Source organism: Lagopus muta, chromosome 3 (genome assembly GCF_023343835.1).
Source record: "Lagopus muta isolate bLagMut1 chromosome 3, bLagMut1 primary, whole genome shotgun sequence".
Taxonomy (NCBI): Eukaryota; Metazoa; Chordata; class Aves; order Galliformes; family Phasianidae; genus Lagopus; species Lagopus muta.
The window spans coordinates 3,916,599-3,939,776 of record NC_064435.1 but is presented as its reverse complement, the minus strand read 5'-3'; positions in this window follow the sequence as shown (position 1 = coordinate 3,939,776).

Below are 23,178 nucleotides of genomic sequence, written 5' to 3'. Positions count from 1 at the left end.
TATCATTCATGATAAGCTGATTATATGTAGCCTTGAGACACCATTAGAATCACAAGGAATCACCTTAGAAATACTGTGGAATCATCTTAGAATCACTTTAGAGTGACCCTGGAGTCACCTTAAAACCTCTGTGGAATCACTGTGAAATTAAATTAAAATCACACTACAATCAAATTACAATCATCTTAGAATCACCACTGAATTACTTTTGAATCATTGTGAAATCATATACCATTACCTTATTATTTACATGGAATCAACTTCCAATATCCATGGAATCACCTTGGAATCACTGTGGAATCACCTGGAGTCACTTTGAAATGGTGTCAGAATAACCTCTGAATAATCAAGGAATGAGATTAGAATGAATTTGAAATGACCTTAGAAACACCTTGGAATCACCTCAGTATTTCCATGGAATCACCTTAGCAGAATCAGCTTAGAATCATTTTAGGGTCATGTAGAATCACCCTAGAATCACTATGTGGAATCACTGTGCTGTAGAATGACTGTGGAATCACCTTAGAATCAATGTGGAATCATCTTAGAATCAACATGGAGTTACCATGTAGTTACCTTAGAATTTCTGGGATGCAATTCCCTTATCCCTAGGGTGAAATTACAGAAGTCGATGTCTTCTCTTACATTTAGGAAACTGTAAAAGAGGAACTGATGATGCAGCAGAGCCATTGCTCAGCATCTACTCTTCTTTACCCTAGAATTATAAAGTCCAGAAAAACTTTTGTGCAGTTGGCCCCAACTATAGCCAATATGATTCCAAAACAATGACAAGGGTTTGAAATTTCTGCTGCCCTTAGATAAACACGGACATGTTTAGGGACGGAGACTGGGAGAAGCTCACTGAGTTTAGAGCTGGGCAAAAATTAATCTCTATGTAGTTCTTGTTCTGTTTAGAGATAAATCAAAGATAACTCAAGGCTTCTTAGCAGGAGATGGAACCAGAGGGATGGAGCGGAGCTTCCTCCACTGAGGGAAAAGAGAAGCAATGTCCCAGACAGTGAGTGGGGACTAACAAGGACATGCACTCTTTATTTTAGTGAAGGAGAAGAGGTGGAGGAGAAAAGCAAAGGCTTGGTTGGCAGTGGGAGATGAAGCTGCCACAATTCCCATCACTCCTTTTTTCATTTAAGACCTAAAAAGCCATGGTTTTGCTGTATACCCAGAGAATGAAACCCCATCGTTCCATCTTCCAAAAACATAATTTAAGAAAATGGAAACTTTCAAATTGTCAAAGGGTAACGGATACTTACAGAAAAGAGGAATCAAGGTATGGTTTGTAATGTTGCTCATCCTGGACCAATGATGAAAACAGATGTTCTCGAAGCATTCATTAAACTAAAGTTTCTGCAAAGCAGCCCAGAGATAGGGAGAATGAAAAGAAATTGCCTTCATTTTATTTTTGCTAGAAATCTCTTGCTAAAAAATCCGCCGAGATCCAGTTTCCAGTTCTGATGTTTTTTTCTTTAACAAATGAATGGTGATATTTTGTTTTCTGTTGAGCTTGGGGAATCAGTGCAAAAAGCAAAGCTAATTTAACTAGCTGGGACAAAGTAGCAAGTTTATTCCCTAACAAATAAAACAAAATATTCAAGCCTATGGCTGGTAGCAATAGTTCATGAGGACTTGAATTCTGGTATAGTCTCTGGAGAAAAAATTTTTCTGAAGAAACGAAAAATAGCAACAGGCAAGAATTTCCTCTCTGCAGAGAAACAGCATTCAATCAGTTTTAGTAGATAAAATGTTTTCTTAACTCCTATGGCATTTCACCATTGATGAACTTTTCCAAAATAGAGATAGCTAAAATATTATCCCTTTCCCACCAGTCTTTTTGGCTTATATTCCGGCTTTGTTGCAGATGTGACCCTGGCATTTTAAATTTATAATCTCACCTCTCCACCATCCAGGCTAAGATGATTAATCAACATAGCTGCCACATGTAATTGCAGTAAGGAATATCTCATACCCTCACATTTTGTTTTGATGTATTTAGCTATCATTTCGAAACATGGATCCAAAAGAAGACAAATATTGTTAATCTACCCAGTGTTTTCATTTAACTAAAGAACAGACGTGAATGATCTAAGGATATCTCAGCTTTGTCTCTTAATTAAGACCACGGGAATAGTGCAGAATGCTTTTCTATCAGGTTGCCTTTTCGAAGTTATTTGTGATTGTTAAAGACCAGATGATGGCTGTATGAAAATCAACACATACTGGTTGCCAGTAAAGAGATGTTCACAATCTTCCTCTAGTTTTTCTGTTTTCTAGAAGGAATGGACAAATGTATACAAAGCCAAAATTTTATTCCATTATTTTTCTGAAGTAATAACCCCGTAAGTTATCACAGAGAGCTTCAAAATACATTTTCATGATAACCCAGGCACTTGTGCCTGGAGAATCACATTTCCTCACATTGTCTGTTTTCAGCTACATAAAACACAGAGCGTTTCCCAAATCCACAGCAAGTACAGTCACCCAAACCAGGACTTCTTGTCAGGAATGGACTGTGGGCAAGAACCCTTTTGGCGCAATGCCTTCAGCTTACAATCCCAGCAACAAACATTATGTCCTACCTACCTTATTCTTAGAATACTTCAAATTATTTTGATTTTTTTTTTGAAATGTTCAACTTGTGGAAAAATTAAGAACCATAGAAATGCCAAAAAGAAGAATGAATCCTCCACATCTAAGTGACAGACTTTTTATCACAAGTAGAAGAGAAGGAAACTTGGCAGAGACCCCAGACATCAGTCTAAAGGTTGAGCTACTAATGAGAAAAAAATGCTTAGACCAGTGATGTGCACCTGCCTGAAGATAATCTGGCAGTCTGGAGAAAATATGGGTATTTATTAAAAAAAGAAATAAAATGAAAAAAAAAAAAAAAAAAAAAAAGGAAGCGTTCAGCCAACTGAATGCTCTGAAAGCATCTAATCTAACATTCCTGGAGACGGAACATATATTTCAATAGTGTATGATTCCACTGCACTGCAGATTTATCTCCATGCTTTCCAGAGGAGATGCCAAATCTTTATTGACTGTGGACTGTGGTTTTTTTCAGTGCTAGAGGAAAGACAGTCAGGTGAGGATATAAAAGCATGTCTGGTTCTGTAACAAAAGTGGAACAAGCTGTGGTGCAATGAAGCTATTACGCGATAGCAAGCTCATGCCTGCTGTCCTTACTCCTGGAGAAAGTCCTTCATGGATAAGTCACGTTATTTTACTCACTCTGTAATTTATCTTGTTGTCATATTGACCACCAGCAGTACTTCATTAGAGTGTTCAGATCTGGTCCTCTCCTGAACCTTATTGGCTTTGTCCCTCTTTACATGGAGATACTCAGGAAAATGCCTGACTTATTTCTTCAGTCTCATCTTTCCTATGTTGCCTACAGCCTCCACAAGTCATCTAAGGTCCTTTCTTTTCAAGTATACATATCTTGGAAGGCCATGTGTTCTATTTGCATTTTCCCAACAGTGAAGCTGTAAAGGAGGAAGACCTGAAGGCTGAAGACGCATTCTGTTTCTTTTCTATCCAGTCTTTCTTTCTGAGGGGCTCTTAGGCTTGTCTTCAAGCAATTGGGATCATAATCCAGTGGCTGCAGCTTGTAACTATCTAATCACAATCACAGTGCAGTGAGTGAGGCAAAGAGCACGTAAAGAAGATGAAGTCAGTGCTTTGTTACTGGTCAAAAACTTACCAAAGGTTGCCCAGAAAGGCTATGAGTCTCCATCCTTGGAGATCTTCAAAACTTGGCCTGGCAACTTTCTCTAGCTGACCTTGTTTTGATCAGGTGGTTGGCCTCTGCCAACCTCAATAACTCTGTGATCATCCCATAGAAACATCCCAAAATCTTTTACAGCAGACACCCTTATGCCTGAAGCTTGAAGTGAGTAAATAAAGGTTTCATCTAATATCCTCAAATTTCCAAAAGCTTTCTTTTTTCTGTTTTTCTTAAACAGACATTAAATGGGTTAGGACCATAATAATACATGAATATTCCTGTCATTCCCTTGTGTACAGTGAATACAGGGTAGCTTATCTTCAGAGATAAATGATCTGAGGTCTTTTCATTCAGTAAATTCAATGAAGATTGAACTTTTCAGCCCCTGCAGCACTTTTCTCCTATAGTTGCAACTAAATCAGTACCCTGGTGTGCAAGCACAGACACTACTTAACAGACTGGGCTTTGTTTTAGAGGAGCACTGCAAGTTGCTTTGAAGTTTTCTTGTTACTGCTGGCATGTCAACATAGTCAAATTCCAGTTAAGACTTTGTCTAGAAAGAAAGGAGCAAATACACAGACAAAAAAATTCCACAGCCGGATAGTATCCTTCCTTCCTTGTCAAGTATTCCTTGTATTCTTATATATGCTGCCAAAAAAGCTATCACATATTTTTATTTGGAGGAAAAAAATTACAAAGTGGAGACAGGTATTCTTCTTCCATATCTGTGGTTAATAACCTCTTTCTTCATCATCACACTGTTGTGGCAACACACAGAGGAAGGACTTGTTCTCTGTTTGCTTCTCTCCCTTTGCTTTCTTTTGAAATACTGAATTAGTTTATCCTTGACGACCACATTTTATTTCAGGATAAATTTGGACTGTAAGTCCCTTTCCATCACTGATGGTAAATGTACTGCCATTGCTGGACATGAATTGCATCATACAACTACTTTCAGGGAATTCTACAGTCAATAATCATCTATCATCCTGGCAAAGCCTCAGCACTTACATCTCTGTTAACTGCAGCTGTTGTAGAAAAATGCAGTAGAAAAATGAGCTTGCTGAGAAGGTTCAATTCATTTTTTGACAGACTTTTAAGATGAGAGTATAAAAAGAGAAGCACAATTTGTGGTACCAGGAAAGAGCAGAAAGCGCTCCTCAGAATTTTTAAGTGGAAAATGGGATTCTATTAGTCTGAATAGGCCAGAGATTCTACTAGGACTTTACAAGTAGCATCACACTCTGCTATGGGAAGCTTCTTGTTTTAGTGGTAAACATGTCTCTGTGATAATTTGTCATAGCGCTCCATCAATAAGGAGGACAGTGGGGGGTCACTGAGAGCCCTGCTTCGATTTGCCAGAACTGAGAGTCCACAATGATGTCGAGTTGCTCAGGTGAGAAACCAGTGATCTCACTTGGGCTTATTTCCTGTCAATTCATAAAGTAGATCTAGTTGTCATGGAAAATGATGAACTGATGAAATGAAGGACTGATGATGTCTCTGCACAGTGTAGAGAGCCTTTAGGAGAAAAATACTTGTCTAGTTTCTTGTGCTTCCACAGCTACCCACTACTTCCCCTAGCACTGGTGTGATTGAGGCACTCATTCCGCAAGCACATCAGTTTCTTGGACTTTGTGTTATTAAACATGGGCCCTATCTTCAAGTAGGAGAAGTACTAAAATCACAGTAGACAACAAACTAAATGATGGATATATTGGATAAGTACTACTTTTTCAATGATTTGTCCTTTTACTCCATCATAAATACTGTGCTCACTATACACTGAAGTAAGATACCAGGAGCTCAGATCTGGATCTGTAGGAATGTGTCTGAGTCCTTCCAAGGCTGTGAACAGGTAGCCAAAGAAGTATTGTGAAGCCAGCATACAAGATTTGTGCTGTGTGGGACTGATACCTACACCCTTCCTGCTCCTGATGTCTCATCTCCTACAGTAGGATTTCCTACAAAATAACCACAAAACACAATGCATTTTGAAAGTTTGCAGTCTCTGGAGCAATGGGAATGAACATTCAGTAAATTGAAATGTCTCTAGTATGACACTCATCAAGTATCTGGTGTCTGAAGTGTTTGATATATGGCATGGTGTATTCAACATTTTATTAAATGCTAACCATTCCTAACACGAATGTCTGTCATTGGTAGTTATCTTTTCTTAAGAAATTATTCTCCACTTTAAATTCCAACAGAAATTGAAAGATTTGGAGTTAGGAGAGACATTTCCTTTTATGAAAATGCTGTTACTGACAATCCTTAAAGGTAGGATCAAGGGATTTAATACATGTAATTTAGTTTTTATTACTGCTCAGAACTGGAGCTACTTCGGAGTGAAATGGGTACGTGCTGTTGGAAAGTGCTACTGTAAATCTGTCCCCATCTGATGAAATCTGCCCCAGAGAGATAATTTAGAACAGTGTTTTGAAATAGGAGGATAAATCTAGACAGTGGTTTGCAAGAGCCTTGTGTGTCTGTGCACTTTTCTTCTTTAACACGGTCAGTTACAGCCTCCCTCTTATTCTTAATGTCTAGGTGAATTTTCGGGACCCATTCTCTGTGACACCTTTCTAAAGAAAATTGATTAATTAACACATTTATTAAGTGTTACTGCTACACTGCACATTCTCAGTAATGGGTCTTTGTTGTGCAGAGGAAAGATAGGCCCTGTTCCAAGGCATTCCTTCAAAGCACATTCATAAATTTAAACTGCATTTGTTGAAGGCTGCAGTTCTCATGCAGACAAGAATAACATTCTACTTGTTCTTTTCCTATTAAAAGGCAACTTTTTCTATTGATACAATATCATATCGTTGGCAAAATCACAAAGTTATTAAATTATCCACCTCATCTGCAGCATTTTGAGGAGTATTTTTATCATGGATCCAACACTTGGTCTTGCCATGTAATAGACAGTAATAACCAGTGCAGACACGGGTAAGAACATCCACAGAATAACAGAATCAAGGGATGGTTTGAGTTGGTAGAGGCCTTAGAGATTACCTTTACTTTGTGTCCTACCATTTCAAAATACCGGAATGAACTGGAGGGGATTATGTGACACTGGTGCCTTTTGTCCCTTTCTGCACTGCTTCCTGATCGTGTTCTGCTGCTTTCTGCATTTTTCCTCAGAAGAATAAAATACTTGCCTGCTAACAGATTGCTAAAAGACGCCTGATTTTTGACACCAATATGATTTTTTTTTTGAGCAAAAACATATTGAGATCATTGCTTATTTATAAAGTTCATGCTATATGCCAAGAATTAAGTCTCTAAGTGTTATATTCATTGAAAGAACATGTACAAAGTCTCAAGGTGGAGAGAAGTTACAAAGATTTCACATGGCTTTATAATCATCCAGATTTCTCTTAAATGATTTGCAGTCACTCTTTTTGGAAAGATATTCAACTTTGACTTAGGGCCTCAAATATTGGACAATTTTCCTTTGTCCCATCATGCTAATCTCCAGTAGCTAATTGTCCTCTGTTAAAGTAAGCATCTCAAATCATAGAATCATAGAATCACTGAGGTTGGAAGGGCCACTAAGATCATCTAGTCCAACTGTCAATGCATCACCACCTTACCCACTAAACCATGTCCCTCAATACCACATTTCCATGTTTCACACCTCCAGGGATGGTGACTCCACCACTTCCTTGGCAGCTTGTGCCAATACCTCGCCACTCTTTCAGAGAAGAAATTTTTCTGAATATTCTCCCTGAGCCTTGCTTCTGGTTCAAACTCTGTAGATTTCCAGATACAAACAATTATCTAGATCTTTATATGATTGAGAAATGTCCCCCAGCAGAAATTTTCTGGCAGGGCAAGAGGTTGAAGATCATCATAAAGTCTCTTTTTCCAAATGAAAAATGAAATAGCCTTTTCACTTGTCTTGCCTCAAGTCTTGTCAGTCTGTTTTATCTCTCCCACTAATAGCAGAAAGGATTGCAAAGGATTGTAGTAGCTACAAACTGGAAGTTATCTGAACATTCAAAGAAAATGAAGCAGGCAATGCCAATTGCACAGTGATGAGAATGTTGTCTTTGGGCTTAGTGTTACCACCATGCAGTCACGAGCTTTAGTAACATGAGTTTCTTCTTTTGCAGAAGGTTTAGAAAATGAACAAATTTCCTAGTTTGAGAAATTTTATTTCTACAAGCACAGAATCTCACACAATGGGCCACAGATTTATGTCACTTTGTTATTGCATAAAAAATGGGATGTAAATAAAAAGATGCTTAACATTGTGCCTTAGAAAACAGGAATCCATCCCTTTTTCTAAGGAGAACTAGAGAGAGAACTTTGTATCACACAAAGCAACTAATAAGCAGTGAAATCCTTCCTGCCCTAAAAGCTGCTGCATTTCTACAGTTGAGCTCAAAGGTTGTCAGAAATAATATTCAGCAGTTTTACCATCTTTGCGCCTCATCCCTAATGCATTCATTGCTTCATTGCCTCTCAGATAACGATGTGCTCTGACTGCCCTTGTAGGCAGGAGGGGATGGCTGGCACCACCTCAGAGCTGAGCTGCTGGCTGTGTAGCAGCAGTAAGATTATGAAAGTTGAACCCAATGAATGGTTTCCTTCAGCCAGCTCAGAAGCAGGCAGGAATGTAATTGAACAAGAGTAATGGTGTATTTATTGATCCCATCAAGGTCTCCACCTTCCTTGAAGGCAAGGAAAGTAATGAGCCTGAAGGAGCATTTGAGTACCTGTATTATTGAAATAATGGAATACCCAGCACTGAAATGTTTGATCCTTGCTACCTGTGCATATCTGCTCCTCCCTTTGGTATGGAATAGCAGCAGCAGAATTACTGGGCTGCATGGTTGGAGGCTGTATGCCTATATAAAAGATTCCCACTTACAGCTCCTTTATGCTAGGACGTGAGAATCTTGAGGGTTTGATGGTAACTGGAGGTGGACATTACAAATGATGGGTAAAAAGATCACCAGGTCACGTACAGTTGCTTGTACATATTGCAATCATATGAAAAAACAATGGCTATACCATCTAGGCTGGAAAAGTCACAACCAAAGTGCCACAGCTGATTTGAAGTGATCGCACTTTGAAATGAAAACTCATTCCTGATGTGCCATTTATTTCCTGGCTGCTCCTAGTTATAGTTTGTTAATTTAGCTGTCATCATGCATCTTAGCACTTGGCTCTCATTTAGCACTTTTGGTCTAAAAATTCTAGAATACTTGATGAATAGCAGTGAAGCACATCTGTTCTCTTTCCCTTGCAGAGATAGTTACTGAAGGAGCACCTTTGCTTCTTAGTCATGTGTTTGTGATTTGTTAAATTGTTTTGTCTAGACTTGATTTCATGTCACAGATGGTAACAGTAAGTGGAAGATTCTCTAAAGACTTAGGAAGGTACAAGAAATTTCACAGGTTTGCTGCATCTTGTCCTATAAAAAGCCTCCTGTAAAACAGTGTCACCTACCACATCACCATGCTCTGTGCCTGTAATCTATGTCACCTTAGCTGGAAAGCTCACTGTGTTAGAGATCAGCTCTAGACTTCTCCAGTACCTACCCCCTTGTCTGTATCTGGCACAATGAGATTCCTTTGGCATAGGTAATTTCCTACGCTCTGCTTCTGTCCAACATACCATCTGAGCATAGTCCATATAAAGACAAAGGAATAGACAATCCTTTGAGGCTGCATGGATTTCTTCTGCATGAGCCTCAAAATACTTCAAATAAGAGAGATATCCTTCACTCTTCACAGAATCGCAGGGGTTGGAAGGGACCTCAAGAGATCATTGAGTCCAACCCCCCTGCTAAAGCAGGTACCCTACGATAGATTGTACAGATAGGTGTCCAGATAAGTATTGAATATCTGTAATAGAAGTAGACTCCATAACTTCTCTGGACATTACTAAAGGCCTTGTCCTATTGCTACAGACCACCAATAAGAGCCTGGCCTCTTCCATTTGCCTCCCACTTCCCTTTAGATATTTATAAGCATTTATCAGATCCCCTCTCAGTCTTCTTCTCCTCAGGCTGAACAGATAGATGTTACTCAGCTTTTCCTCATACAGAAGATGCTCCAGGCCCTTTATAATCTTTGTGGCCTTCTGCTAGACTACTTCTGGGAGATCTCTGTCTTTTTTGAACTGGGGAGCCTAGTATTCTAAATGTGGCCTCACCAGGGCAGAGTAGAGGGGGAGGATCATAGAATCATAGAATCCGTAGAATTGGAAGGTACCTTCAAAGGTCACCTCGTCCAACTCCCCTGCAATGAACAGGGACATGCACAGCTCAGATTGCTCAGGGCCTGATCCAGCCTTGCCTTGAAAGTCTCCAGAGATGAGGCATCCACCACATCTCTGGACAACCTGTTCCAGTGCCTCACCACCCTCACTGTAAAATACTTTTTCCTTATATCCAACCTAAATCTACTCTTTTTGAGTTTGAAGCTATTTCCCCTTGTTCTGTCCCCACAGATCCTGCTAAAGAATCTGTCCCCTTCTTTCCTGTAGCTTCCCTTCAGATATTGAAAGGCTGCTATCAGGTCATCTCTGAGCCTTCTCTTCTTCAGGCTGAACAACCCCTCTTTCAGCTAGTCCTAGTAGGAGAGGTGTACCATCCTTTGGGTCATTTCTGTGGCCCTTTTCTGGACACGCTTCCACAGGTCTATGTCTCTCCTATACTGAGGACTCCCCATCTAGATGCGGTATTCCAGGTAAGGCCTCACCAGTGCAGAGCGGAGGAGTAGGATCATCTCCCTCATCCTACTGGCCATGCTTCTTTTGATGCAGCCCAGGATACAGTTGCTTTTCTGTGCCAAGGGCACATTATTTGCCCATGTCCAGCTTCCTGTCCACCAGTACCTCCATGTCTTTTTCAGCAGGGCTACATTCAATCTTTTCATCCCCCAGTTTGTATTGATAGTGAGGGTTGCCTCACCCCAGGTACAAGACCTTGCATTTGGATTTGCTGAACCTCGTGAGGTTCACCTGGGCCCATTTCTCAAGCCTGTCTAGGTCTCTTTGAGTGTCATCTCATCCCACTGGTGTGTTGACTGTACCCCACAGCTTGATGTCATCAACAAACTTGCTGAGGGTGCATCACTGCCAATGTAATTGATGAATATATTAAGAGCATTGGTCCCAGCACTGATTCCTGTGGGACACTACTTCTCACTGATCTCTGTCCAGACACGCCATTAATCACCACTCTCTGGATTCAATCCTGATGCCATTTCTTTGGCCATTTCTCAGGCCATCCATCAAATCTGTATCCATGTGCCTTATCTTAGCTTCCAGGAGGATCTGCACCATGATCTTTCCGGGCACAGAGGTGAAATCACCTCCCTTGACCTGCAGGCCATGGTCTTTTTAATGCACCCTAGGATACCACTGGTCTTCTTGGCCACAAGGGCACACTGTTGGTTCATGGCCAACCTGTTTTCCATCAGGACTTCCAGGTCCTCCTCTACAGAGCTCATCTCCATGATGTAAATTAGTACAAGATAGATTAGTGGACGCACTACATTTGTGTATTGATTTTGGCTAGATGCTGTCTAACCAGATCCTTCTCAACCAATGGGAAACCTTCCTTTTCCCAGAGTCTCTTTCTTACCTCTGAGGTCTCAGCATTAAAGTCTGATGCATTATATAGTCTTAGCATTAAAGACTGAAGCAAAGAAGGAATTCAGAATCTCCATCTTCTCAGCCTCTCCTATTATTAAGGCACATATCTCACTTACCATGGGACACATATTTTCCCTAATCTTCCTTTTATTGTTGACATACTTAAAATACCTTTCTTGTTATCCTTCAGTTCCTTTGCAAGGTTTAATTCCAAGAGGGCTTTAATCTACCTTGTTGCATCTGTACAGGCCTTGACAACATTCCTATATTCTTCCCAGGTGGACAGGTCCCTTTTCCACATTTCATGGACCTAATTCTAGTTTATCCATGAGTTCCTTGCTCATCCATGCAGGTCTTTTGCCACCTTTATCCAGTTTCTTACTCTTAGGGATGTACTGTTCTTGAATTCAGAAGAAGTGGTGTTTAAGTGCCAACCAGCTTTCGTGAGTCCCCTTATTTTTTAATGCCCTAGCCCATAAGATGCCTCCAAGTATGTCTTAAGAAGAATTCAAAGTTTGCTCTCCTGAAGTCAAGGGTAGCAATCCTACTTATTGCTTTGCTTCTTCCACACAAGATCTTGAACCTCAAGATCACTGCATCTCAAGCTACCCCCAAACATCACATCCCCAAGCAGCCCTTTCTTGTTAGTAAAAACAAGGCCAAGCAGCACACCCCTCCTTGTTAGCTCCTCCATCACCTCTGTCAGAAAGTTATCATTTACACATTGCAGGAACTGTCTGGATCTTGTGCGCCTGTCTGTATTGCTTATCCAACAAATACAAGGATTGTTGAAATCCCCTGGAAGAACCAGTGCCAAGGATCAATATCCATTTCTTATTTCATCCTGTGAATCTTTGACACGGACAGGGATGTCACATATATATTGCAAAGTGGTCTCTTAGCTACTGACGTGAAATTGGTAGTTGATCATTGGCCACTGCCCATGCACTGAGGTTCTGAGACATGCAATTCCATCTCTTCCAGTGTTATAAATGGTGAAATTATCCACTCCTGCGCTTTAGCAATGGGAAACTAAGAATAACAGACCAGCATGTATTCTAAGCCATGATCTGCACTTCCTTTTCCTTTATAAAACTGACTAAACTTCTTGAGGTTGTAGCATTTTGAAGTGGTATTGCTTCCTAAGTTAAAAATAAAGATTCTTCAAGTAACTGAAAAAAGACACATAGTTTTCCCAAGAGTGATTAGTTTTTGAGTTTTTTTCCCCTCCTCTTGCCTGATATTGACATTTCGATTTATGCTAATTTATATCACTTGAAAAGCCAAAGTAAACCACTCGGGCGGAACTGAAGAGAGGATGGGTGTAAGGAAATTAAAATTATAAAGTTGATGTCTGTGCTATGCTAGCATTTGAGACACAAAGCATTTGCAATCACTGTAGCATGCATCTAGTCTGTATGATACTTAATTAGTTTTTCAACAAGTGGTATGAAATCCTTTGAAAATTTGTGGACCTTTGTTTACTGCCAACCAGCCTCCTCATGTCCACACAATAAATAATCATAGAGATGGGGCCATCTGGAAACCTGAAAGAAGGATATTTTTCAAATCTCGATAAAGAAGGATCTAAAAACAAAAAAAGAAAAAAGGAAGAAAGGGAAAAAAAAAAAAAGGTATGAAACTTTCTCTCCCAGTTATTCTGGATAGAATTGTAGAAAGTGTCTTCCTATCACTGGTTTTCTCCGTTAACTTTCATTTTCTATGGTACAAAAAAAAAGTTTGCATGAAGAAGCAAAAAAGCTGAAAGAGGTGATCTGAAGATTGTTGCCCAGGAGGCCATAGTAAATGTTCTGAAATTAGATCTGAATAAGAAGTGACCATAGACAATCAATTTGAAAGCAATCACAGCCCCTGGAATTAAAATCCTTGAGAAGAATTACTTTGAGATACTGATAATGAGATACAAAGAACAGAGATACAGCACAAGTCAAGTCCAGGCTGGTTCATCCCAAATTTGTTCCAGAATATATTAACATATTGATAAAATTTCATTCCTATCAGTGCTAGTTTAAACACTGAAACAGGGTGCCCAGATAGGCAGTAGAGATGCCCTGGAGATACAAAAAAAAAAAAAAAAAAAAAAAAAAAAAAGGAGTAGACCCTGAGCAATTTGTTATAATGTCAAAGCCTTTTTTTTTTTTTTTTTTTTTTTTGAGCAGGAAGTTCAGGAGGATTTATTCAGGTTATTTTTTCTTAAATTTTGTTATAATTCCGGCATCTGTGTACACACTTCTTGAAACAGAATGCACTGCAGATGGCTTGTTTTAATTAAGACAGGAAACAGATAAACAAGAGTTGGAGAAGAAAGCTAAATTTGTTCAAATAAGTGGGAGCATGCAGGTCTGAGGACAGTGGTCTACAAGGATGTGAGTGGAACAGAAAGAAAGACCTTTTGTCAAGCTGACTGACATAAAAGCCCACAGCAAATCAGGTGAATAAAGGGACTGAGGGAAAGATCTCAGTGTTTGCACTTCAAAAATTTTCTTTTATTTCTTTGCATAGTCTTCTTATTAACATTCTGTATTTCTTGGCACGGGACAGTGAGGATGCCAGGTGCATCCAGACAGCAGAGAATGAATTAAAAGGAGGGAAAAATCCACCAAAAACCATTGCAAGTCAAGATTGTAGCTCCGTCAGAGGAAGCCCTAAGCTGGAAAATCATTCCTGTATGCTGGCCTAGACCTCAATAACTGTTCTCAAATTATACTGGGTCTTGTTCAACTAATATTTGGTTTGAATGGTGTATGGGTCTAGAGCTGATCTGTTGTGAAAGGCATTTTGAGCTTCAGAACATTTTCTTGCAGTCATACCCCAGCCAGAACTTAAAAAAAAGCCACAGAAAAGCTCTGAGATGGTGATGACAATGCTCTTGTTGCAGCACAAGCAATGGATTTAAGGCAGGAATCTCTGGCCAAGAAGCAATATCCATGATGAGCCAGGGAGTCTGATTACATGAATACAGTTGCTCTCCTTAAACATTTAAACAACATGAGGTATGGGGTGCCCCAAAGCCTTTGAGGAATCATTGCATCATCAAAGTTGGAAAAGACCACTAAGACAATCTAGTCCAACCGTCATCACCACCAAGCTCACTAATCCAGGAGATGCATGTAGGACTGCTGCAGAAGGAACCTGGGCTGAAGCTGTTTCTGGATTGAAATCCTCTCACTGTCCAAACAAGCTGCTACTGAGTCAGAGAAATCACTGTGTTGCCTTTCAACAATATTTCTGCACAAAACCTAACCCCTTTACATGACTATTAATCTTACATGCCAGATCTGAATGTACTTGAAAGCCTTTAGCAGACACAACACAGACACAGTGGTTGCTCTGAGGTCAAAGCCTGCTGCTGTGCAAATGAAATATTTGCATAACCTTTTCCTCCCAGAATTTATGTGATGTTCAGACACATTCATTCAGGCAGCTTCCTCAGTGCTCTGCCGAAGCTGCCAGACAAGAATGAAACAATGCAGTATGTTTCTGGTAAAGAATATGATTATCAGTCCTAAATAAGCATATGGTAGGGCTATAATAGGGAATATCTGGCATGTTTGTTCCAGGGAGAAAGGGACTAGATGTAGTCATCCCTCTTCAGGCCTGTACTCACGTGGTAGAGCATGGGTGCCTGTCATATTGGTCACCTAGTTCAGTTGCTTGGTCTCTCTGGACAGCCTGGGCAGAAGTGATGTGGATGTCACATGTGCAGGGATTTTCCCTTTGCTGGTGACTGCATCCGAATGGGGATGATTGGGGCAGAGAGATAGTGGGTAATGCCCCAAACTTTGTGTAGCTCGGAAAACAATCTCCTGCAAGACAACTGTTGGTCCAGATAACCAAACCAAAGTGCAAGCCATGAAATTGCTCTATAATTAAACCTAGGACTGTAAAGCCTTTGCTTTGGTGTCAGTCCTTGCAGCTCATGCCTTTGTTCTTAAAATTTATATGAAATAAGCATTGCTGGACTTACTTTTAGCCTATGAGGAGTGTAAGTAATTGAGTTTGATGCCACGTCCCACCAGCAGGTAATGTGGCCCAAGTCTCAGCCCACTATGACTACACCATAGTGGGGCAGCATTTTTATATTGCCTGTAGCAAATGCGCTCATGTATCACTAAAAAGGAACCATGGGTTAGTGCCACTTCTGACTAAGGACATTACCCTGAGTACAGAAATGGTTTGAGAAAGGTGACGGGACCATTGTTTGAGAGTGAAAGAGAGCTAATGGCCTCAAGTTGCACCAGAAAAGGTGCAGATTGGATTAGGAAAAATTTCTTCTTAGAAAGAGTGCTGATGCACTGGAACAGGCTGCCCAGAGAAGTGATGGAATCACTGTCCCTAGAAGTGTTCAAGGGTAGACGTGGCACTGAGGGATGTAGTTTAGTGATAGTGATGGTAGCTTGATGATTGGTCTAGATGATCTTAGAGGTCTTTTCCAACCTTAATAATTCTATGATCCTGTCTGCATTGCTTGTGTCTCCTGAACAGTTTCTAACAGTTCTTGCTCTCCACCCATGCAGCGGCTTCTCTTTGGGATCCCTTCCCAAAGTATATTTCTGATTATCAGGATGAAATTAAGCCTCTGGAAAGCATTCTGCTAAATCATTTTGTCCTGTATGACATGAAAAGTCATCCACAATGAACTCTTATTGCTGTGTGCTTGGGTAAGCAAGGGAGCTCTGAATTTAGGGATGTGTGAGGTTTATTTTCAAGAGCGTATCTGAATAGATTAATGTTCACCATGAATAACAATCCTTCCTAGCCCTGGATGTCATGGGACAAGGAACTGAGTGTTTCTCATTTTGCTCTGTGCTTTTCTTTTGTGCAAATGGGAAATCAGATTGTTGGTTCCTGAGATTTTCAATTGGTTGCTGGGTCTTTAGAGATGGTTACTTCCATTTTGGACTGTCTCTTGGACATGAATGTTCAGAGTGCTGATGCACTGAAGGCCTGGATCAAGGGCTCAGTGTCTGGCCAACACAGCCAGCATTGCCAAAGCTTTTACTGGAGGATGTGATGAGGTAGGCTGGCTATTTGGTGAAAGAATCACAAGAGCTGGATCTTAACTTTTCTTGTGCTCTGGTAGTGTGTAGTTTTGCTGAAGTTATGCAAAGAATTTTCCTCTGACTTGCCTTTACGATATTTACCTTTTGTTTAGCATCTCCAGGATTTCCACCTGAGGGTGGGAATAGATCCATCTGGAATGGATCTCTCATTCAATTCTAACCTATCTCATTCAAATCCCAGTCCTCTTCGGAGTGACTTGGTGGACACAAGAGTGGGTTTATTTTTTCATTCTCATGATAAAAGAACAGACAAAACACCATTCTTTTCATTATATTTAATATTCTTTTATACCCTCAGAAGGAAAATATTGTTCTTTACTGATTACATCTGACAAAACACATGCTGGTTGGTTTGTATTTATTTCTTTTTTCTTATTTCCAGGAATTTTTCCAAGCAATGAAATCATCTCTGTCGTTCTGCTGTTTATGCTTGAGAATCGATAGTTATCCTGTCTTGAATGTACCAAAAGCATTCTTAAGTGTGAGATAATCTTATCCCTGCCTGATATTGCATGTAATGCAAATATATATTTTCTATTGAGAATTTGTTCTTAAGTGTGCCCTTTATAGAAGTGAATTCATCAGAATAAAAAGTTTGAGAAGAGCACAAACAATGCTACCACAGCCAAGGAGATACATTGTCAACCCTCTGCATTTACAAGAGCTCTGTGCTTGTTTGGAAAATCTCCAGAAACAGTAATTGGTTGTTACTGGATGGTCTCAGAAGATGAGTCTGAGACTCCAGGAAAAGATTCTGTGTAGATAATGTGGCTGGAAAGCCAAATTCATGGTTCCTCATGCAGGTGATGAGATAGGCAAGCTACCAAGAGAGAAGGCAGCTAAATTGCAAGACAGTGCTGATTCCATGTTGGATCAACATGGAAAGTAGTCTTTTGTGAGCAGGCCATGTGTCAGCCATGAATTCCTGTTTCATCAGCTTTCAAGACTAATAAGCTTGAGATGGAATTATGGTCATTCTGGAAAGATTTCCATTTGTTTAGTTTTGAGTGCTTGAGATGTTTGGGAACCATTTTCTTCTCTGAAGTTTTCCTATAGGACCTAGAATCATAGAATCACAGTTGTTTGAGTTGGAAAGGACCCTTAGAAGTCAGCTAGCCCAACTCCCCTGCAATGAACAGGGACACCTACAGCTACATCAGGTTTCTCAGAGCCCAGCCTGACCTTGCAAGTTTCCAAGGATGGAGCTCTCACCAGCTCTCTACGCAACTTGCTCCAGTGCTTCACTACTGTTACTGTAAAAGAATTTTTCCTAATATCCAGACCTCTTGAAGACTGAAAATTCACGTTTACAGTATGTTCAAAAGGTAAGAGTGTCTGTGCACATGCATGCTTTCTGAAAAATCTGCAAAACAGGAATTGGATTGTAGGACAAGAGGAGAAAAGGATCAGTGCAGATGGCAACATTGCCACAGCATAAACTTTCTCATTTGTACAGCATTCATTGAAGAGGACATTATCAGTGGTGTTTTCTTGACTGGAGAATACCTACTGCTTGATACATGAAGAGCAAAATTCAGTCATAGAGCATGGCAAGCTTCAGGGGAGTCCAGAGCATCAAGGCGAATGCTGCTTGGGAAACTGCTGTATTTCAGATCATATACTGTTCTTCAGCTTCGACATGGAAAGGAGCTGGGGAGAGGACATACTGTGATCCTTCCTGTGAGAAAATCAGGAAAAGCCAGTGGATAAAATAGCAAAAGAGAAAAGCCAAGGTTCCATCTAACAAAGCAGGATTTCACCAGCTTGTAGGGTTGTCACTGTTTGGTAAACCAGTGAGATTCATCCAAGCATCTTAGAGCTTTTATCTTCAGAGCATGACTTGATTTTCCCTTTTGAAGCTTCTGCATCACTTTCCATCTGTTTGCTCACTCATGGTGGGAAAATGTGATCATGATCATTATTTACTTCTTTTTCTGAAATTATGTTTGTGGACCTTGAAGCTTCTCTTTATGTCCTGTAGATTGCCAGCCCTCTTTTAATAGTACACATTTTTCTTCACTGACTTTTAACAATGTACATTTTGCTTCTTTTCAGGAAACTTGATCAAAAGCTAACCACTGGTCAGAAATGTATATCATGTCTCATGTCTAATTTATTAAATGAACATGGGCATCTACTAAACTAGAATTCCTACTGATGCCCATTTCAGTTAGTCAAAAACTTGTGGGAGTCATCCCACTGAACTGTAGTTATAGTGCAACTTCTCTCTGCGTAGTCTTAGGCAGGTGCACACGTGAAAGTACACAGAAGGAGTCCAGCAAAACACAAAAATGGCTGAGGAAGGCAGTGTCAATGAGGTTGTTTTTCTGTTAACTGTTCCTGCTCCCTTGGAAGTCACTGTACATACTCCTTTTGCAATGATCTATTCTATGAGATGGAGATCAACTTCTTCATTTACTTTCTGCCCATACTGTAACATGGATGCTTTGTAGACTCTCCTTAAAGTCAGCCTGTGTAGCTTTCATCTTCCTTGGTCCTTGCCTTTTTTTTTTTACTCTGTATGCTTTTCCTGATTATAAGCCATGATAAGAATATATGAGAATACTCATACAATATATAAAAAAATATATTATATCCTGAAATGCTGCCTTATCACTCAGTATGGACTTCTGCTGGTGGAAATCCCACTTTTGCATATAAGAATCTCTTATAAAAATTACAGTGGTAGTGCACATCCTCATGCATAAGAGAATGCCAGAGCAGGGCAGTATTGGTGGATTCAGAGGAAAGTTCTGCCTTGATAGAAAAAACAAGAGTTAAAGTTCTTGTCAGCTAAGCCAATATTTCCATTTCCTTGTTATGCCTCCTGCAGTACCCTCAAATACAGCAGTCCTCCAGCAAAGGTTGGAGTCCAAGACTGTCCTCGTAAGAGCTTTCCTGAGCAGGATTTCTGTGGTTTGCATGATGGAATTCCATATTTAAAGCTCTAATTCATTCATATAAGCAGCTATTCTTAATGAAGAAATCATAGATTGCAAGTCTCAGAGCTTTCTGCATGAAGAACTACAGTAATTTAATTCCATGCACTGGAGTACAGAAAAGGCAGTACTACAACCTATCTCCTCTCCTGGCTCAAAGCCACATAAAAGCTATGAAGCGAGCTAGTTTTGGAAACTGAAATTTCAGCGAAAACTTATGCAGAAAGCCAAAGAAGTCAGATTTTGCTTTTCAGTGGAAAGCAGTGATACCTTGCCTTAACAACTAGCCAAATCCAAAGCCTATAATTTGCAAGCAGCTGGAATTGCTTTTTCTCTGCTTGCTTATACAGCATTAAGTGCATGGATTGCAAGGGGATATCTCTGGGAGAAGCTGCTAATCAGAGCATAGTCAGTTGCTTTTGGACTCACAATGGAAGAAATGTTGAGATACTAAAGCTGAGATGAAGACATCAAAAGGCCATGGGATGCAACAGACTGAAGGGCAAGCAGAAACCCCATCTATCTGGAAAGGGTCAGCATAATGAGTGGAATTTGCTGAGAACAGGAGCTGGGAGTAGGACTAAGCAGCTGAAGGAGAGAAATAACCCTGTAGCCATCAAAGAGCAAGCAAGCAAGGAACAAGGTTGAAAAAGCAGGAGATGGGTGTGAGGGCAGTGCTTAGATCTGTGTGGGGTTGCCATACAGAAATGTAGCCCTGCAATATTTCTTTAAGTCTGAGCATTTTCTCAAGTGATGGGTGATGGACATAGAAATACCCAATAAGGGTCATGTAATCATAGAATCTCCTGAGTGGGAAGGGACCCGCAAAGACGATCAAATCAAACTTCTAACACAATTTTGGAGCTTGTCATCAGCAGCTGTTAGAGGAAGGAATCAGATCTGTAGTGCTTCGGGCAGTCTGAGCCTATGGTTTTTGATCTGCATGTCATGTACTGCCTCTTTTCACTCTTGACCTGTTTGATACATATTCTGAGCATAGATGTGTATGTACAATCTCACCATAGCCAGCAGATACTTAGCAGGATCTTGCCTTCCTCTCTCAGCTGCAGGGAAAGTAGCATAGAGCACTGAAGTGCCTGAAATCACCATTGTTTCTGCACATAAAAGAGTTTTGTGACTTGCCAGTGCTCTGCTGGGTGGCTGTTCTCCTGAGGCAAGTCTTGGATTTGAACTGGAAAAGGCATAAATAATGGCTGGACTCATGCACACATTTTATCATTGCCCCTTTAACCAGTGTAGCTGCTTCAATCCACTCCCTCCCAACACACAGCCTTGACTGGTTTCAGGATCTTGTTTGAAAGAGCCATTTTTAGAAAAAAAGACCACAGAATCATGTCCACCAATATTGTATGAAGGGAAATATTTGTTGCTTTGGTACTGTTTGCCATCAAAATGAACAATTTTGTATGAGCCTGAAGGAACATGCTGCAATGCTAGGATAGTTATGCTTAAATTACCATATGCTAATTGATAGCTGGGTGGGTATGCACCTTCCTTCCACAACAAGAAATGTAGTAACGCCATTTGGTCAACCCTAGAACATATATTACCTGGAGACATGTCTGTTTGAGGAAGAAGGAGAGGAAAGCCTGGGGAAGTGAAGCCTATATAGTGTGTAAACTGTTAAACTAGATGCCTTGTGCCAGCCTGTATGTGTTGCTTTTGTTCCCTGTTACCCAGGATACCTTAAGCCAACAACTTCTGAGACAAGATAGTTGAAGTTATTTGAAATTATTTTTGTAGCATAGACCTGTTTTAGACTGGGCATGCTGTTTTCTAAGAAAAGACATTTCCTTTAAATAGATTTTTCTATTTGATAGGGGTTCAAGAAGTTTCCTAGACACTCATTAGATCTCACAACAAAAATAGCATTTAGGAAGCAAGGAAGCTCTGAAAGCATTTTGTTGAGAATATGTCAGCAATGGCAATGAGAAAAAAAGTGCGTGTTAGAAGAAAAAACAAAAACCCACACACTTCGAAGTAGGAGAAGATAAGATATCTTGTTGATTTCGTGGCTTTATTTAGATTACTTTTCCCTTTTCAAATCATGTCTCCTTACTTTGGTGCCTTTCTGCCATCTCACAGATCTGGCTTTGGGAATCTAAGTTTATTGGTGAGGAGTTTGAGGGACTTAGGCATTACTGAGAATAATTTGGATCTGGTGTGGTAACCCCTGGAGTCTTTGAGTAATTGAAAGGATGCTGGAAGGTGGACACGAGGTCAGTATAGGAAAGAGGGATCTGAGGGACAGGTGTGATGGATGGTGGAACATACTGAAAGCTCAAAGGCAGTGTGTTGGTGTGAGGAGCCGTGTGTTTGCATGGGCACTGAAAGAGGAGTGGGTGTTGCGCACATGATGGATATAATAGGACATGAGATAACAGAAGGACATGAGCGTTCTTCTTCATGATGAATCCTCCTCCCTCATTTCCTGCCCACATTGCTCTCTTTCCTAGGTCTTCCATGGAGCTGCTTAGAATCTCACAGACAAGCAGGAGTGAGGTATTGTGTAGCCTAGAGATAGATGAAGAAATGAAGACATGGAAGGATGGATGGATGGCATCAGCCCAGTGACAACTCAGCTCCCACCTGCATTCACCTGCACAATCAAGCCATCAATGAGATGAACAGATAATAGGTCTCTCCAGGAGCTATGACTTTATAAAGATTTAAATTCCCAGTGAGAGAATGTGGCAACACTGCTGATGGTCTTTATGAAACAGTCTGGTTGCTTCATTTTAATGCCTTCTGGGTAATGATCTGATGAAGACCCGCCAACACTGTTATCAGTCTACACAGGATTCTTTGGTTAAATAATAAACACACAGGCAGTCTGTGTGTCCCCCTCTCCTTCTCATTTTTTCTTGTTTCCATTATTGTTTTTTTTCAACCACATTCCTCTCCAGCTGCACATTAGCATTCTTCTTCATGATGAATCCTCCTCCCTCATTTCCTTCCCACGTTGCTCTTTCCTAGCTCTTCCATGGAGCTGCTTAGAATCTCATACTCAAGCAGGAGCGATGTACAGACATTAATGTGGAGTTGTTACTCACTTTTAGCATTTATCTCTCACTGAGATAGCAGCTCACTGGCAGTAAGAAGGGAAAATTTCTCATTGCTGCCTCTCCTTCCCACATAGCAGAGCTACCACAGCCATATCCAAGGTGATACTGCCTCGTTTTCCTTTGCCCAACAGCAGAAGTTGAGGCCAAAGTGTGTTTATTTGTGAAATCAATAGATCTGTATATGAAGCATCAGGGATAACCCTGTACAGTACAGCAAATCCCACCTGTGTATCATGGTACCATTAGTGAAGGGAAGTGGTGGAGTCACCATCCTTGAAGGTTTTCAAGCAAAAGGTAGATGTAGCACTGAGGGACATGGTGTAGTAGATGTGGCAGTGATGGGTTAATGATTGGACTAGATGATTTTAGTGATCTTCCTAACCTTAATGATTGATTCTATGATCCATTCACTTTCTTTATGGTTCTGGACCTCTTTACTGCCACCCACACTTCCACTTGGTACAACACTGCCTATAGATTGATGTAAAGACCTCCGAAGAGCTCACTAGGAAAGGAATGACATAAAGCCAATGTGTTCTCTGCATGCAATGAGCAGATTCCATGTTGCTCTGGTGGTTGTGATGGAGCAGAACTGGTGCAGACCCTTCTCTTCACAGCCTTCCCCAGCAGGTGTGGCTGTAAGACTGTATTGAGAGTTTCAACAAATCTTGAATGTGGCTTGAACTTAGGAATCTGAAGACATCTGTAGC